This window comes from Microtus pennsylvanicus, chromosome 18 (genome assembly GCF_037038515.1).
Source record: "Microtus pennsylvanicus isolate mMicPen1 chromosome 18, mMicPen1.hap1, whole genome shotgun sequence".
Classification (NCBI taxonomy): domain Eukaryota; kingdom Metazoa; phylum Chordata; class Mammalia; order Rodentia; family Cricetidae; genus Microtus; species Microtus pennsylvanicus.
The window spans coordinates 17,421,702-17,440,461 of record NC_134596.1 but is presented as its reverse complement, the minus strand read 5'-3'; the positions used below and the strand labels follow the sequence as shown (position 1 = coordinate 17,440,461).

Below are 18,760 nucleotides of genomic sequence, written 5' to 3'. Positions count from 1 at the left end.
CGCGGTGCCCGGACTCAGCTGTGGCAGTGGATCAAGCGCGGGGACCGGTCACGCGCCGCGACACCGGAGCCCGGGGGCCCGGGCTGGTCCAGGAGGCGGTGGGGGCGCGACGCCGCCGGCCCGCCACGCCCAGGCCCTCATCAAGTGACCGGTATCCCTTCCAGGAGAACACGGTCCTTCAGAGGGAAGAGCGCTCCAGCCTGCAGCCCCGGCGCCAAGCCGCCGTCATCTCCTTCCTGTGCCGGGTGATCTGTCTCCTCACCCACCCGGAAAAACATAGTCCGCCCCTCATGTCCTTGTGAAACAGCGATAGCTGTTCATACGGAATGACTCTCTTGACCTGTCCCCTTGTCTCGCCCATGCCAAACCCTTCAGGACCCACCGAGAGGAGAAATCAGCCCTAAAGAGGGACCTCGAGAGAGAGAAGAAAGAGAGGAAGCCAAGAGGAAGGGAGGAGGCAAGGCCGGCGGAGGGACACCAAGGCGTCCTCGCAGTGCGCACGCGCGCAGCGAAGAACGAGTTCCGGTCTGGCCGAGGCCTGACTCCTAAAAATAGCCCCGGTGTGGGGATCCGTGCGCGGATGTCCCGGCGAGTCCCGGGTTGAAGGAGGCGGCTCCGGGCGGCGCGGAGTGCTGTGGCGGGCCGGGCCGGGGCTGCGGCTTGTGCGCGCCCGCCGGCTGTAGCGGAGACCCGGTGAGGGGCCGCGGGCTGCGGGGATGTGGCGGCGGCTGGGAAGGGGGTCGGACCGCGCTGAGGTGGGGGGGCTCTCGGAGGGGGGGGGCGACGCGGCCGAGGAGGGGTGCCCGCTGGGCTCCGGGCACCGGGGCGAGGCTGGGCTCGGGGCGGCGGGGCCCTCGGGAAAACGGAGGGGCGCGGCGGCGCGCGGTGGGGGCGGGGTGCCCCGGGGCGGGCCCGGGGGCTGCGGGCGCGGCGGCAGCGGGGGGCCGTGGAGGGGGGTGAGACCGTCGTGGGCCGCCTTCCCGAGCGCGCCACCTCGGGGGGCCCCCGCCGCGTCGCACCGCTCCTCCCTGAAAGTTGACGGAGTTCCCAGGGGGCCGCAGAGCCGCTCGGTCCATTTCTATAGCTTCGCGTATCGCGGGGTCCTCCAGCGCGCAAGACCTCCGGTGCGGGGCGGGGTGGGGGTGTCCGGCCCTGTGCTCGCACTTGAAGTTCCCCCCACTTCTGCTTCGGGGAAAGGTTGGTTCGCTGGGGCGGAAGGTAGGGGGCTGAACTCCGCCGTGGGGATGTCCGTGGCAGGGTGTGTGTCGGGCTGGCCCGGGCGGCGGCCGGGCTCCCAGCACCTGCGGGTGTGGGGCAAGGTCTTGGGAAGTAGGGGCTGCAGAAGGGACCCGCTCCCTGCCCGCCGCGATCGGGAAGATCTGCTGCGCAGGGGGCGCGTGGTGAGATGGAAACTTTACCTTTGGGTTCTATATCATCTGTTTTTGGACAGTTGAGGATTAGAGAGATAGGTGATCACGCAGACAAGTTTGGGGAAGGTGAGCATTTCTGAATTAGCATTTCCTCCCTCTCCCCGAGAAAGTGTAACTATCAAATTCTTGCTCAGACCTTAAATAGGTTCCTAGCCTCTTGTCATGATCCAGTAGGGAACCGTGTGTAGATTGAATACAACATTGCCTTAACGCTAGTTTACTATGAAATTGGGATTCCGGCAACTGCAATTAGAAGACCCGCTGCGATGTGTTGACAACGGTATACGTATTTTAAAACTAATATTTTATAACAGTTTTCAACTTTGTAGCGCGCTGTGTCCCCTTTATGCCTTGTATCATCCATTACTGTGTGACAGTGAGGTTCTCTAAAGCAGTAATTAGGTGTATATTACACAAGAGTACTTTCCCTTTAAGAATCCAGCTGCGTTGTTTTGGCAACTGCTAAGTAGTCTACTTGTCAGTTTTAAAATCTGTGTTACCTTGGCAGTGCTTGAACAGTCTGTGGAAAAGGTAAACAAAGTAGTTTTTTCCCCCAAACATACAAAAATGACATTTTTTAAAATGTGGATTTAGAAAATGAGGATGAAGCAACTATTATGCTATGTGACACTTGTGTATCCACTTTTGTCTTGTTTTTGTATATTTTTGTATCGTCAGAGCTCTGACTTTATTACTTTGCTTGTAAATGATAACTTTTAGGGAGACGAGTTCCCCCAAAGATGATTTTAATGATAGTAAATGCAGTGCAATACAAATGGAGTGTTTACTGGAACATATCTGTATGTTGTTGTGAATTTATTGAATTTGAATTACTTTTAATTCTCAGTACACATTGTTGCAAAGGTTGAGAGTTAAATAATGTTAAAATGGTGGAAACTGGCTATTTTTGTGCTTACAGACTCTAGATTAATAATTCTTGTTGCAAGAGTGTTGTGAGAAATATGTGTGTACTAAAACTGTCAATGCTTGTGAAGAACAGTGACCTCTCCAAAGACAACCGTACCTACCTATCGCCTTCCATTCGTACTGTTGTTAGACATAAAGTCAGAGTCTTTCATGAAGGTAAACTTGCTCTTTATTCTTCTAATAAGATATTAAATTGAAAAGTTGGAGGGAGATCAAAGGAGGGAAGAGCTGAGGCTTAAAAATGATTGTAACGTTAGCATGGGGAATTATGCCTTGAGAGTAATTTAATTCTCTATGTAGTTTTTATGTTTCCGCAGCAGGTATATGTGACAAAGGTCTTTTTTTTTTTGTAACTGGAAATGCAATTTTTCTGTATTTTATTCACTGCAACTTTGGATTTGAAGGTCATGTTTGCTAAGTTAAATCTTAGTACATGGTGTTCTGATTTAGGAGGGGTCCACAATCAAATCTGTTTTTGGAAAGTAGCATGCTTGTCAGTCTACTTGGAAAACCATTAGTTTTCCTCTTGCATCTTTTAGTCTGGTAAGAAGACGAATTCATTGTAACACACAGTGATGAAAATCATGGATTTTCTGAGGTATTTAAATTTCTAACATTCTGTATTACCATATCATACCCCCCCCCTTTAAAGATAAACTCATGGTTCATAAGAATGTTACAAAGTATAGTGTAAACTTTTTGTCAGTGAAGGGGCAACGAGAATACTGCTTTGTGTATTGAAAATGACCACTGTTGCTTTTTTTACAAGATTAAAAATACTCATAAATGTGTTATTCATAAATCGAGAAGTGGATGCCTTCTTCAGTTTAAGAAGAGTAAATAGGGAAATTGAATGAATTTCTAAGATAGATAAGCTCATGCAAAGATTCTGATTTGCAAGCCTTGAAGGAAGGCTCTTTGATTTTTTTTTTAGTCAGATCTTGATTTTGATGCCAACTTGACTACTGACAAAACTAATGAACTAGCATCAGTAAAGTGGAATTGTGCCACTTGTCCCATGGCATTAGACTTTAAATGAGATGAGTTCATAGCTCACTGCTTGAGCCTTGGTACACAAAAGCATGTTACCTTGTTTTCCTCTTTCCTTCCTTTCATGTATCTTCTCCTAGGAAGATTGTTTGTGTATGGCGGTGTGAGGGTACTTAGTGACACAAGGACTCGGTATAGGAGAGTGCTCATGTGTGCATGCTGGAAAAATAGTCCAGTGCCAGTTTACTCTCAGATCATACATAAAATGTTCTCATTGGCTGTTTTACTTTAGAGTTTTCGTCTGTGATTGTGACTTGATTCTAGTCTCTACTTCAATTGTTTTAGAATTAGATTTGAATATCTTCAGTGAATTATGTCTTATATTAGTTATGAGAGTACAAGACATGACCTTTAACATTTGAATTTACAAGAAAAAATTGTTCACCTAGCTGGAATAAATATGCTTGAAATAGCTTTTCATTAGTTAGTAATCTCTGGTTTTTTCATACTTCATTTTGCCTGGTCTGTGAAGCCAAATGACTTCATCTGCGTTTACTTTATCTGTGTACCATATGATAAGCACACCCTCTGTCCAGTTTATTATGATTAAATAGCATAAGCTTATTGTTTAATTTGAAAGTCTTATAGCATAGGATCTGTGCTGCTTTAATTTAATGAATACTTTTATATGATTTTTTTACAAACTTTTAGCAATATTTGTTTTACTGGATCTAGCTGATAAATATCACATTTAATTTTAATATTGAATGTCTTAGTAATGATTAAAGGTGAAATCACATCTAAGTTTCAATCATTAGACTGTGTGAGATGGCACATCATATTTATACAGTATTGTATAGTATTAGGTAATTTACTTCCATTGGTTAGAACTTGGTGCAGAAACCAGAGTGCACTTTCTAACATAGGTAAAAATCAGACATTAATCATATTTCTAACAAATATCAAGGCTTATTTTTTCTTATATGACGGAGAATCAAACCCAGGGTATCATTCATGCCCAGCCCTTCAAGGCACATCTTTTAATGACTGTTTTGGATTAATGTTAGTTTCATTTTCTGTGCAGAAATAAAAACATTCACAAAATTTTTATGCTTTGAGAAATGTTTTCAGTGATGGTGACTTTTTGTTTTGTGAGCTGGTCCTTGTCTCCTTGTTGTTCTTGTCACTGGCAGCATTCATATGCAGTGTAGCTTATAACGCGCTGTATTTGCCTGTCTCACCTTTGGTCCTTACTCTTAGAAGTTTATCTACTATTTAAGGTTAGAATTGTATTTCTAAAATTCAGACCAATATTCCAGTTCTCTCTTTTTTAAAATTTCTTTTATGTGTGAGTATTTTGCCTGCATATGTATGTATACCACATGTACCTTGTATCCACAGAGGTTGAAGAGGGTGTCAGATCATTTGGAATTGGTGTTAAGGATGATTGTGGGCCACTATGTAGATATTGGAAACAGGAACAGGTCCTTTGCAAGAGCTCTAAGTGCGTTTAATAACTGAGCCATCTTCAGCCCTACATACCAGTTCATTTAAAACCAAAAACAGAAACAAAAACTTTGAAGGCACATGGAAGATACGTAGAGGGACTGTAAGACAGGGTTAAGAGATAGCCCTCTAAAATCAGACTGTTAAGTGAAAATAACAACTGTACATGTCTTCTTTGAGAAGTCCTCTATCTGTTTGAGGCTGGTTCATTGTTTAAAATACCGACTATAACATTGACTCCATAGAGTTGTGGAGAGATTTCATACAATGTGTGTGTGTGTCATAGTAGAAGGACTGATTGCATAGCATGCAGTAATTTTTCCTGTAGTGTTGCTGTTTGCTACTGTGTCTGCAGTTAGCAATGGCTTCACCTCATAAGATCGTTCCATTTTGATCTTTACAGCCTCACTGTCAGCCATTAACCTTTGGTTTCTCTGCCTCAGCTTAGACCAGCTGTGCGCTCTTTATTGAAATAGCCCTGTGTTTTCAAGGTGATGATTTCTACTTTTTAACTTTCTAGATAAGAATTCTTTTTTGAGACGAGCCTAGGGTGGTCTAGAACTTGCTATGTAGCTGAGGATAACCTTCAATTCCTGATTCTCCAGCTTCCATCCCTCAAGTGCTTGTAACTCATGACAGGAACCTGGAGGCAGGAACTGAAACAGAAGGTGTGGAGGAGTGCTGCTTACTGGCTTGCTGTTCATGGCTTGTGCAACCTGCTTTCTTACACAGTACTGGACCACCTATTCAGGGGTGTCACCACCTGCAGTGGGCTGGGCCCTCTTATGTTAACCATTAATCAAGCAAATACTTATAGGACAATCTGATGGAGACATTTTCTCAGTTGAGGTTCTTTACAGAGAACAAGCTAGTGTCATATTGACCCCCCCCCAATTAACCAGGACACTTACACATGGATTATTTCCTTTAAGACACTTCTGTGTAGCCTGATTTGTTCAGTTTTTGCTATATTTGTGGTCTTTTTTTCCCCATTATCTGAATATGAGTTCCACAAAGGCAGCGAAATCTTGTCAGTCATTCACAGTACACTGCCTGCACTTGAAGATATGGAGTATTGGAATGAGTGATTTTGTATTTTTGTTCATGTTTTCTCCCATGATTGAAACGTTTCCTTGCTTATAGACTTTCTGAACTACTTACCCTTTAAGTCCTAGTTCAAATGTTATCTTGTCCAAGATTCCAGCTTTACTCTCTCTTGATGAGTTTTTCTCTCTGTTCTTGTATGCCTTCCAAAGCTCTAGGTACATAGATTATTTGTAGAATAAATCTCATTTTAGGGTATTGTGATTGATTCCATTCTCCTGCTAGATCAGAGACCAGCTTACCTATGGTCTGTATCTACCGTCCTGTTGATAAGGAGTGAATTCTGAGGAAATGTTGAAGTTGGTTCCTCTAATCAACTGAAATAACTGACATCCCATTTTCTCAATTCAGATTTTTAAAATTTTACTTTCTAGATCATAAACCCTAACATGCACTTTCTGTAAGTAGTTTCATCATCATTATAAAGGGAGGAATCTGAGAGCTCTTGAGGACCAGTGGCATTTCTTGAGAGTTGGTTTGCCTTCTCATAGGGTGATGGTAGCCCTGCTGACTAAAGGGTGTATGTATTTCTGTTTTGGAATGTATAATCTTACTGCTCCTTATTCAACCAAATTCTCCCTGCTTCCATTCTCTCCTTTCAGTTTATCCAGCTAATTTTACCTATTATTTCAGAAAGGTTCCAGTTTAACATAGTATTCAAGAAACACACTACTAGTTTACTGTATTGCTAAGGAAAAATTTTAAACTTGTGGCTAACACTAGGAACCTACCCATCATTTGTAATAGTGAAAATTATTCCATATGATAGAGTTGATTTAGAGGTGGGCTTTTGCAAATTGGGTACTACTTTAGTATATGGTCTGTTTTGATACTGAAGACCTTTTTGTTAATGATGGTAAATTTAATTTGATCACATGAATTATGAAAGGGAGCAAAGAAACTAGTAGTTATTTTCAGATATGACTTATTTTTCCAAAATGTAAAATTTTAGTTTTGACAGAGACTTAAAAAATAATTTTGGAAAAAATTCCAGCTTTGAGAAAGTACAAGAGTAATAAAGTGATCTATCATCTAGGCTGGCCAGGTGTCAACATTTGCCACGTTTGCTTTATCACTTCCTTTTTTTGTCACTCTCTGTGTTTACAGAGCAACCACAGATCCTAGAAACATCATTGCTTTATTTACAGTTTGAAGCTCCCTGATTACATCTTCTGGAGAATGCTGGGGATGCATGTTTATTTGATTAAGATCAGAAACACAGCTAACACCAAACATACAGGTGCCTCTGTAATAATGGCTGGAAATGCTGCATGAATGTGTGTGTACATTGCTAACCAGGAAAGCACATAACAAACATGTTCTTAACATACACTGTACTGTGATGCCATAAACCTGCTGTATAGCTCTCCTTTTTCTCTTCTCTTCTCTTCTCTTCTCTTCTCTTCTCTTCTCTTCTCTTCTCTTCTCTTCTCTTCCCTCCCTCCCTCCCTCCCTCCCTCCCTCCCTCCCTTCCTCCCTTCCTTTTGCTCCCTTTTCCATTATTTTTATGATTGAATTGTTTGAGATTAAGTTATGCACATTGTGATTTTTTTCTCCTAATTCATCTAGTACCTCTTAGTAACTGGAACACATTCTTCCATAATCATTCTCTGGTAGGTGTAAGAAATTTAATGTTGATATTATTATTTGACACAAATCATATTCAAATAGTCTCCAGCTGTGTCAGTAAAAATTTTAATAGCATTTTTCCTCTGATGTTATGTCTTGCATTTAGTTGTTACTGCTTTTGCATTGTTTAAATCTGAAAGTTCTTCCACCATTTTTGGTCCTTCTAAATATTAATAGTTTTAAAGAACATAGGGCCTTTATTTTGGTAGGGTTGTTGATCATTTAAAATTTCTTCGTTTGCTTCTTCGTAATTACATTCAGGTAATGTCCTTCTGGCACAATTTCATGTTAAGTGATGACATGTGCTTCATCTCATCAGAAGGTAATTGAATGCCAGCCCGATGATTGTGCTGTTTACTATGATTGCTCAGTGAAAGTTTTGCCTGCCAGGGTTTTCTATTATAAAGGGTGTCCTTTGTTGTTGTTGAAGCATCTGTTTCAGTGTACCCAAAAATGTTCGGGTAATGGTTTTGGTGTTCCTTGGTGATTTTTGCTTGAGTCAGGTACACACACAGTGATGGCAGATGGGGTTTTTCTCTGACTTCCTTTGCGCTCTTTGGTGGGTACTCCATTCTGTTGTGAAAGGATTTTCTTTCTCACCTGTTTCATTGGTATCAATATGAATTCATAGGTTCTTTTTTAATCACGTAGGTTATTCTCTATTAATTTTGGTCAGTGGTAACTATTTGGTTTCACTCATTGCTTGTTTTGACATGTTCTCATTTTTGGATCATTCCTTATTTTATAGAACAGTAAGATAGTCTGGACTGATTTTAGGATTTTCTTGCTGCTATTCTAGAGTTAGTTATAACATAATTTTGTGATTTTTTTTATTAAAAAAGTATTTTGTATGTATGAATGTTTTGCCTGCATGTATATCTTTGTATAACTTTGCGTGCCTGATGCTCACAGAGGCCAGAAGAGGATTTTGGAACCCCTAGAACTGTAATTACAGACAGTTGTGAGCCACTGTGTTGGGAGTACTGGAGATTGAACTATGGCCTCTGGAAGAGCAGCCAGTGCTGAGCCCTCTCCTCAGCTACACCTTCCATCCCTTTAAGTAAATATGAGTATAAAGAAATGGAGAACTGGACAGTAGATAATGTCATCGAAGTTACATTGTTTTAGGGTCCTTTCAACTTGTCAAACTAAGGAGTGTCTAATTTACATTGGTTCCTCAGGGGGTAGATTGTAGTTTGTTTTTCTATTCCCAGAACTTGGGAGAAAAAGTTCCCCCTCTCTACCATCAAATCTAGGGGCCTGTCTACACGCAGGCCATTGCTATCACTAAAGTTTACTCTCCAGCCCTTTGAAATGTTAACGGTTTCAAGTAATGCATGACTCTTTGCTCCTGATTCTTCTACTTAATTCTTCAGGGGTTGGTCCTTGTTTTCCAAATTGTATTTTGAGCTTCCCGGGAAGAGGATCTTATTTTGTATGTCTCTATATGCTCAATAAATGTGTTTTATAATAATTTGAACATGGTAGTTAGCCATATGCTTTTAATATATAATCAAAATGATTCAATGTTGTTTCACATGAAAATTAATGCTCATGTTTGTTATGTTTTAATTTTGTAGAATCTGTTCTTTTAAGTGAATTACTAACTCATGTGTTTAGTTTATAACTTTGCTATATCAGAGTAAATGATAGCCTAAATTTTTTTGCTTTTAAACAATCTAATTCTTGTGATTAAAATATGTAATTAATGAATATCAATGTGTAATCTTGATATTGTTGCTTTATAATTTTTTTACCAAATTATAACATGAGATTACATCTAAATCTTTATTAATTTTGTCACATACTATATACCTAATTAACATAAATTTTTTTTATGGAAGTAAAATTAAGTGCCACAATATATGGTGCAAAGAATATGTGCTCTTGAGTTAAGAATCAGAGTTAGAATTATTTTGCTAATCATTTTGTTACTTTGATAATTTTACTTTAGTTTTCTGTACCTTATGTATTTGTTTCATTGAAGTGCTGGGGAATATATGTGAGCAAGGCTTTGCTTTTATAGTTAGCTGAGAATGTTGGAGATAACATGTGTTTGTATTCCGCTTTGGCTGGTTGCTTGGTTTTGATGTGTTGAAGGCATACAGTGTGAAATATTTTGGAAACACATAGAAGGAACAATTAAGCCAGTTTCAAAAGCCAAGAATATTTAGCTCCAAGGAATTGATACCTGAATTCAAGCCTAATTGATAGCTCTTCAACACAGCTTCTGCACCCAAGGCTCAGGGAACATCTAGGAAGAGTAGGCAGAAAGTTTGTAAGAGCCAGAGAACCAGGAAGTCTGCTGCATGTCTCCAAGACATGACAGGGAGGCTATACCCATGATACCTTAACAAGATGGCTACCTAAACAAGATCCAAAGAAGTACAAAACCAATAGACATACTTAACATGGAAGGGAGAAATGTCACAGGGCCTCACCCATTATGAATCTTTTAAATAAAGATATACCATTCTTCAAAAAAAACAAAACAAAAAATGTGAATGGGACTTAGACTCGTAAAGAGGGAGAATAGAGTTGACTAGATGTGTGTGAAAGATAACAATTCAGTTTGCTTTAAAGAAGCTAGTTCCAGGACAGACACCAAAGCTACAGAGAAACCCTGTCTCGAAAAACCAAAAAAAAAAAAAAAAAAAAAAGAAAGAAACTTGCGAGCACCATAGACTCAATAGTGCTCCTTTCAGCACCAAGCTACTTCAAGAGGATGATGGGCATTGAAGAGGCTCCTTATGGAGTTGGTTAGTCATTTGAGCAGGAGACTGCTCTTGCCTGGACTGCTTGATGAACTGGATATGTGGCACCCGCAGGGGAATGACTGCTGAACTTGCCTAAAGGTCAGACTCTCCTTTCGGGTTCCTGCTTCATGAAAGAGTCTGCTAGACATTCTGCAGGACACAGAAGAAAGTGACTGACAGATTGCCAATATAGGTGGAACTAACTGTCTTTGAAATTTTCTGCTCCATGGACTATGGGCCTGTGGGCTGAAGATTTAATGCCCCAGTGGTACAGAAGAACCTTGGGTGACTGTCCAGGTAGCGATACGTCTCTGTCAATTCTAGAGTTTTGGAAGTTGGCTTAACAATGGACTTATTGTTTACTTAGCTAATATTATATCCTTCTGGAGACTTTGATGGAGTTAAAGAATAGATAGGTAGTTAAAATTTTGCTTAGATATGATAAAAGATTTAGTAGATATGAATGTTGTAACTGTAATTCTTGCTTGATAACTGTTTTGTTATATCTTACTATGTTAAAGTTAAAACTTTCCTTTTTGTTTGAACAGAAAGGGGAAATGGTGTGGGAGGTCCTTTTGTCTTTGTGTGGATTTTATTGATTAAGAATAGAGAACTGCTTTGAGCCTATGGCAGGGAAGAACAGAACTAGGTGGTGAAAGCTAGGCTGTATGCTGGGAAAAAGATGGGCGGAGTCAGAGAGATGCCATGGAGACGCTGCTGGACATAGATGTGCTGAAACATTGCTGGTAGGCCATGGCCTTGTGGTGGGTTAAATTAATATGTGAGAGTTAGCCAATAAGCTAGAGCTAATGGGCCAAGCAGTGATTTAATTAATACAGTTTCTGTGTGGTTATTTTGGTCTAAGCTAGCCAGGCAGCCGGGAACCAACAAGCTCCCTTCTTCCAACAACTGAGTAGGAAGTGGAAAAGAGGGCATGCATCTAATAGTAGTGGAAGATAAGGTTAAGTAGGGACCAGGTTATGAAAAATCTTTCAGCTTTGTTAAGGTATTTGTACTTTATCCAATGAATTAGAAACATCTTAAGCCCAGGAAGAAATTAGTCAAAGAAACAGTGCTTATGGGATGGGTCTAGCTAGAGCTCTATCTGAGTAGAGTACGTGTAAAGCCCTGGGTTTGAGTCCCAGCATGGGGTGTGGGGTGACATGATGTGGTTGCACTGTGGAGACTTGTTTCAACATTTGGAATGGTTGAGTTTGATGGCCAGAGAGAATGATTAGGAGGTTTAAACTGGAAAAGTAACTTGGATAACAGTAGTAGGGAAAGGATTGAAGAAATAAATGTATTTGACATGTAGAAATAGGACTAAAGGAATCAGTGATGTGGTGTATAGTTGGGCAGTTGTGGAAGGAATGGACTGTTAACTGGTAGAGGGAGTACAGAGGGAAGAGATTTCAGATATGCCCTAGCAGATGTAGTCAGAGAGCATAGTGTGTAACTTTACTACTAGAGGTGCAATAGATCTTGGTAATGTACAGGGCTTAGGAATTCTGCCCTCTAATGGGTGTTGAAAGAGGAATGGGAACAAAGATACAAAGTGATTAGGGAAGTGAAAGGACTTACTTATTAGGGGAGAAAATTCTGAGGATGTGTCTGCCCTAAGGTGAGAGACCCTGTCTTAATAATTTCAAGATATTCAGTGTTTGGCTTCCGAAAATAGAAGTGAAAAATTTCAGATGCTGTATTTTCAGCTTTGCCTTCTAAAGTGAAAACAAAACACCCTTTCCAATAAAGACATTTCCCCCCAAACAAAGCAGGAGATTATTTAATGCTCTAGACATTAAAAATGACTACCCAGTAGTAACTAAATTGCTTCAGCTATTAAAACTGATGTTAAGTAGTGGCTAAAAATTGTGAAACATCAAATTTACAAATGATTGGGGTAAATGTTTTATATATTTACACGTGTATAATTTATGCACAATAATAAAAAAGTGACCATGACTTTGAGAGGAGAGGGACATACATGGGAAGGGTTAAAGGGAGGGGAAATGAGAGATGTTGAAGGAAGAAAAGAGAAGTGGGGGAAATGATGTAATTATATTTTAATTAAAATTTTAAAATGAGGTGAATAATGTAATGGATCAGTGGACATCTTAGTATTGTCCTAATTATTATTTATAGTCTGTATTTTTTTAAATATTTATTTATTATGTATACAATATTCTGTCTGTGTGCATGTCTGCAGGCCAGAAGGGGGCACCAGACCTCTTTATAGATGGTTGTGAACCACCATGTGGTTGCTGGGAATTGAACTCAGGACCTTTGGAAGAGCAGGGAATGCTCTTAACCACTGAGCCATCTCTCCAGCCCCTATAGTCTGTATTTTTAACTTGGACTTTTAAAATGACATATATATTACCAGATAGTACATGGCATTGAACTCTGCAATACTCATTTATGTCCCACAAAAGTCATTCTGTGTGTATATATTTTATTCTTTCTAGTACAACATATTGGATGTTAATTGGAACAAAGTGATGGGGTGCTGTGCCATTGATACATCGTTTTGAATTATCATAAGAATTATCTTAATTTACTTAGTCTTTGTATAAATTGGACCAATGTATGTATTTTTTTAAAAGTTCTTCACAGCAATAGACAACTTTGATTGACTGTGAAATATAGTTAGGGGAATAAAACATGAAAAAAATAGTGTAGAATGCTTGTGTAAAAGAAGTTCTGAAGCTTCCTTTAATGTTGGACGTCTTCTAAAACCATAGTTTATAGTGTAACTATTGAAACCAGGGACACAATCATGATATGGTACCATTAAACTATTAAATTTTATCAATTTATCTATTAAGAACTCTTTTCTGTTCTAGGATCCTTGTGTCTCTTTAGTCTCCTTAAGTCTCTTATCTTCAGTCTTTCCTTGTCCTTAAAGATGCTCTTAAGGAGTTCTGTCATTATTTTGTATATTGCCCTGCTGTGTAGATTTCACTGATGCTTCCCTCATGTTTGGGATTTGGCATTTTTTGCAGTAGTCACTGAAGTAACAGTATTCCATTAGGAGGTATGTTTTGAGTCCGGAGTATATAATGTCAGTGTCCTATTACTGATATTACCTGTTGACTTAATTAGGATGGGGTTTGGTGTCTTCTCTGTGAGGTCATGTTTTCTCTTTATAATTGATATATTGAAGATATATCAGGAAGATATATTGAGGCTCTGCTAATTTCCAGTGTCTCTTCACACTCTTATCCATTCATTTTTTCATCTATCACTGAGAATATTTACCTATTGCTGATTTTGTAGTTTCTTTCTACCATAATTATTTATTCATTGATAACTGATCACTTACATTTGATTCATTATTATCAGTTCAGACTCAAAGATGCCCATGTTATTTTATAAATGTTAATCTGGTGTTTTAGATCATGTTGCTCAGATTGTTCTAGTTTGACCACTGAAAAGCTTCTCCCTTTCTCCTGTGTCCTTCTGACATAACGTGTTCTTTCTGAACACTCTCTTACAAGAAACTCCAGGTTGTCTAGCTCTCCATCTCAACCCTAGAATCATTTTTAGAGATCCTTGGCTTCCTGTTTTGGAGGATGGTATTTAGAAACCCACATCTGGATACTGATGTGTTCATTGCTGCAGTGAGATTTACTTATTTTCTTCGTCCCTCCTCCCTTCCTTCTTCTCTCCCTTCTTTCTTCAGTAGATGGTGCTAAAACTATGTGTTATACTGACTCACATGTACACACACAGCTTTGTAACACAGCACATGTATTCCTATTAGAGAACCATATAGGTTCATAGATCAGTGAAGTTAGGGAAACAAACTCAGAAACTTTGCCAGTGACACAGGAAAAGAAAGGGTAAATAATGTAATTTCAGCCATGTTCAGTTAAGTAATACATAAGTACGTAAATGTGGCACCTTACAGTGGAAACCATTTGCTCATGTGAATAAATGTCTCAAGTATTCTGGCTTGTGAGTTATTATGAAACGGTAGGAGAATTAAAGAAATCAAGTGAAACAACACTAGATATGGATGCATGCGTCTAATAAGATGTGTGGTGAGCTGTTTTATTCTGTTGAGTCAATTCTCCCTTTTATATCTTGCTATTTGTGCAGCATTTCTGAACTGATTTGTATTCCTTCCTTACTTTCAGCTATGAATTTAACTATTCTTGATTTCTCCATGTATTTTATATATTTTATTTTTAATTTTAGATTTCTAATTCACGGTGACTTTCATATCCTCTAAAGCTTGTTTGCATTATCTCAGTCCTGTTTAGAATATTGGTCCAATCACTTTTACCTTCTCTGAGGTGATTGATTTGGGTAGGAAAGTATTTCCTTTTTGATATATATTTCCTGATTTTTCTGAGTTTATTTTTAAATTTTTCATGTTTTGAGGGACTGTACTGTGTTCATAAGGTGATAATTTCCTCTGCTGATAGTGTGGAACTATTTTGCTGCTTTCAGCAATTATTTTTTATTTTTGTCTGTTTTAATAGCTGGAAAAGGGTTGTACGATCCCAATTTTATGATTCTCTCTTGTCTTGTACAGCCATGATTTTTCCCATTTTTTCTTTTTCTTTATTATACAATTTCCTATGATCCTTTTTTTCTATCTTCATTTTTGGCCTTGTTCCTCTGGGAGTTGTGCACTTGAGAGTATCCTTCTACATGGCACCTAGACTCTTACATGACTCCTGTTTCTTCATAACTCCAAGGTTTTAGAATTTCTTCCTTTTGTGTTCTTTTCTGCCCGGACACTATTCCAGTATTTTCAGATTTAGAATGGCTTTTGTGTTTTTGATGCTCTTTTAGAATGGCCCTCAGGCACCTTTACTAGTCTCTTTCCTACAAAGCCTTGTGTTAGTCCAGTGTGTGACAGCTCCAGAGATCAAGAGCAGGGTTTTGAATATACCGCCTTCACTCACAGCTATTCTTCAGTAACAACATTCTATGCCAAGTTATGGTGTATGGTTTTCCTTTCCATTAAAAAAACTAAATGGAATATTTTAGAGTAAGTTATACTATCACTATTGCACTCTGAAATCTCTTATTTTAGGTAGGGAATCCATTGACTTATACTGTCAATTGCTATAAACGTTTTAGTTAGGAAGCGACTTTGGCATTCACCTACTGATGAGCCAGTGAGAGGCTCTAGAATGTTTTGGAGGAGAAATAAACAAATCAAAATTGAATATTCATGCCTTATTCTCACAGTATGTGCATGCTAGCTCTGGATTATTGTGAGATTATTATTATAGATTAGATTATTGTTAGAATCATAATGCTTTTTTTTTTTCAGGAAAAAACAAGGTTGTTAACTTAAAGGCTTGTGTCCATAGTATAAATTGAAAATGCCTTGCTTTTACAAATATGTGAGTTATAGGGCCTACTATATTCAGCCAAGGGTTTCCTGTGTTATTTTTTATTCTTATAGCAATCTAGTCTGTGGCATTTTCTGAAAAGGTAACTTCTGATGTTAAATTCTTAAAAATCAAGCTATACTGCTCCTTGCATATTCTTAATGACTAATAATATTTAATATTTATTATTTATTTACTGACTATCCACGTTTTTGGTGAAATGAATCTTGTGCCTATTTTAAATTGATTTCTTTGTATTTTTATGTAAGAAATCTTTGTATTTTCATGATAGTTTGTGCTTGACACATACCTGTAATCCTATGCTCTGGATACTGAGGTAGATGGATTGCCAAATGAAGGCCAGTTTGGGATACATAGTGAGACCCTGTTTCATAATAAGCAAGAAATTCAAACAAGAAACTAGAACGGTTTCTGATAAAAAGCCCTTTTGAATTATCTCCATTGTATTATGGATCATTTTTGTTTTATCTTTAGTAATTTCTTTCAAAGAGCAGCTCTCAATTTTGGTTAACTTCATCTTTGCCAAGTGTCCATTTAAGGTACCTGGTTTTAGTGTACAAACCTATGTCTTTTAGCAGAATTAGGAAAAAATTAAGGTTTGTGAAATATATACCCTTTTAATTTTCATTTCTCCTTACACACACACACACACACACACACACACACACACACACACACACTCACTGTGCAACCTGCAAGAGTTGGTTCTCTCCTTCCACCTTGTTGATTCCCATTACTGGACTTGGGTTTTCAGGCTTGATGGCAAAGAGCCTTTACCTGATGCGCCATCTCACTGGCCCCCAGTTAGAATTTTTGCCCTGTGTTTATTATAATTTATTTTGAGTCAGTGTTTGTAAATGGGAATTAATGTTATTGTCTGTTTGTCCAAATATCACTTGTGCTAAGACTTTTCTTTCCCTGGTACCTCAGTTGAAGATTAGGTGTGTGTGTTTCAACTGATTTGTGTGTGTGTGTGTGGGGGGTGTTTAATTACAAGAGCACAGTATTACATTGTCTTAAAATCAGATAGAATTAGCCCTCTTATTTTTGATTATTCATAAAATTGTTTTAGTGGCTGTGTTATTTTTAACTCTGAACCAGTAACTGGCCAAAGCGACAGAAGGAGGAAAGATTTGTTTTGGCTCATGGCTTGTGGTCCAGTGTTGTGGGAGATGTAGTGGCCAGAGTGACTAATAGCTGTGGTACTAAGAGCATGGGGCTGCTTGCTCACTTCTGGGGAGATAAGGAAGGAGATGGGGCGGGAACTGGGGCTATAGCCTTAAAACCCAACCCCTAGATATCCACTTCCTCCCAGTTAGACCTTGCTTTTCAAATGTTCCAGAATCTTCTAAAACAGCACCACCAACTGGGGGTCCAACAGTTAAAAAACATGTGCCTGTGAGGAGCATTCTATATTCAAACCATAGCTTCTGTTTTGTCAGTTTTGAATTGCCTTGTCAGTTGTTGTTTTCATTTTTTGTTTCTGAGCCCAGGTCTCTCTTTGTCACCTTTGCTGACCTTGAACTCACAGAAATGCTTGGACCACGTCAGTGAATGGTTCTTCCCTCCCAACACATACATACACACTGGGCTTCTTTGTGTAGCCCTGGCTGTTCTGGAACTAATGCTGTAGATCAGGCTGGCATTGGACTCATGGAGATCCACTTGCCTCTGCCTCCCGAGTGTATCACCATCTCCCTGCCCGTGTCAGTTTTTATAAAAATATTTGCTGGAATTTTGATTGCAAATAGACTGAATCTGTAGGTAATTTGAGCAGACTCTCTGTCATCACGGTATTGAGTATTCAGATAAATGAGCATAGCATCTACATTTATTTTGGATTTTCTTAGTTTCTTTTAGCATTTCTCAGTGTTCACCATGTTAATCTTGCACATGTGTTATTAATTTGCCTTTACATGTGTTATGTTTTTGAGGCCAAAATAAAATGACGTTTTAAAATTTAAAATTTTGGGCCTGGAAAGATGGCTCAGAGGTAAAGAACAGACTATCCAAGTTGAGTTCTTAGCCCCCATACTCAGTGGCTCACAAGCACCTGTAATTCCAGCTCCAGTAGCCTCTGACCTCCTCTGACACCTTTTCTTACATGCACATACATACCTATAGACAGAAACATACATGTTATAAAAATAATTCTTAAACAAATTTTGAATTTTGTATTTGGCATTATTGGTATATAAGCAATTAGTTTTGAGTTTGTGTCTTGCTCTTGCAAGACTCACTTTAATTTTAGTCACGTTGTTATAATCTTTTAGCATTTTCTGTGTATGTTGTCATGTTAGGTGTGCACTATTGCAGTGGTTAGGACCCCCCTCCCAAATGGTGACTAGAAATGATGAGACTGGGCATCCCTGTTTTGTTGCTAATCTTAAAGACAGAGGTGTCTGTTTCTACCATCAATGATGGTGTAGTTATAGGTGTTCTGTAAGTGCCTTTTCTGGATTGAAGAAGTTACCCCTTCATCCCTAATTTGCTAATTTCCACTCTTTTCTTTTTGAGTGTGGATGTTTTATTGTGAATAGATAGCTTTTAATACATTCATTGAAATTAGCTGAATGGATTTCCCTCCCTAGATGTTAATGTAGTGAATTAAAATTTTTTTTTGACTACTGAACTAACCTTGTGTCCTTGAGACAAACCTCACTTGTGTTATGTTCCATTTTATATATTGATGGATTTGACCTGCCAGTTATTTTAAAAGAACCTTTGCACTTTGACCTGCATAGGTCTATGGTTCTGGCCTACTCCCTTGGAGGTCCCAGACTTGCGCCAGTACCTGCAGAGGTCCTGGCTCAGGCTTACTTCACAATAACCACAAATAGCATACAATATCTAAGAGTAACTCTAACCAAACAAGTAGAAGACCTGTATGACAAGAACTTTAAATATTTGAAGAAAGAAATTGAAGAAGACACCAGAAAATGGAAAGATCTCCCATGTTCTTTTATAGGTAGAATTAACATAGTAAAAATGGCAATCTCACCAAAAGCAGTCTACAGATTCAATGCAATGCCCAGCAAAATTCTTC

The 18,760-nt window shown here is 39.0% G+C and overlaps 1 protein-coding gene across 6 annotated transcripts in view; it reads left to right on the top strand.

The window, feature by feature from the left end:
• The first annotated feature begins 557 nt into the window (after positions 1–557).
• The window catches only part of Mef2a (myocyte enhancer factor 2A), a 129,522-nt gene continuing 111,319 nt past the window's right edge, over positions 558–18,760 (top strand). For all 6 annotated transcript variants that reach the window (XM_075952892.1, XM_075952890.1, XM_075952893.1 and 3 more), the window contains exon 1: positions 558–693. The gene's annotated coding sequence lies outside the window, so the exon portion shown is untranslated. The remainder of the gene's footprint in view (positions 694–18,760) is intronic.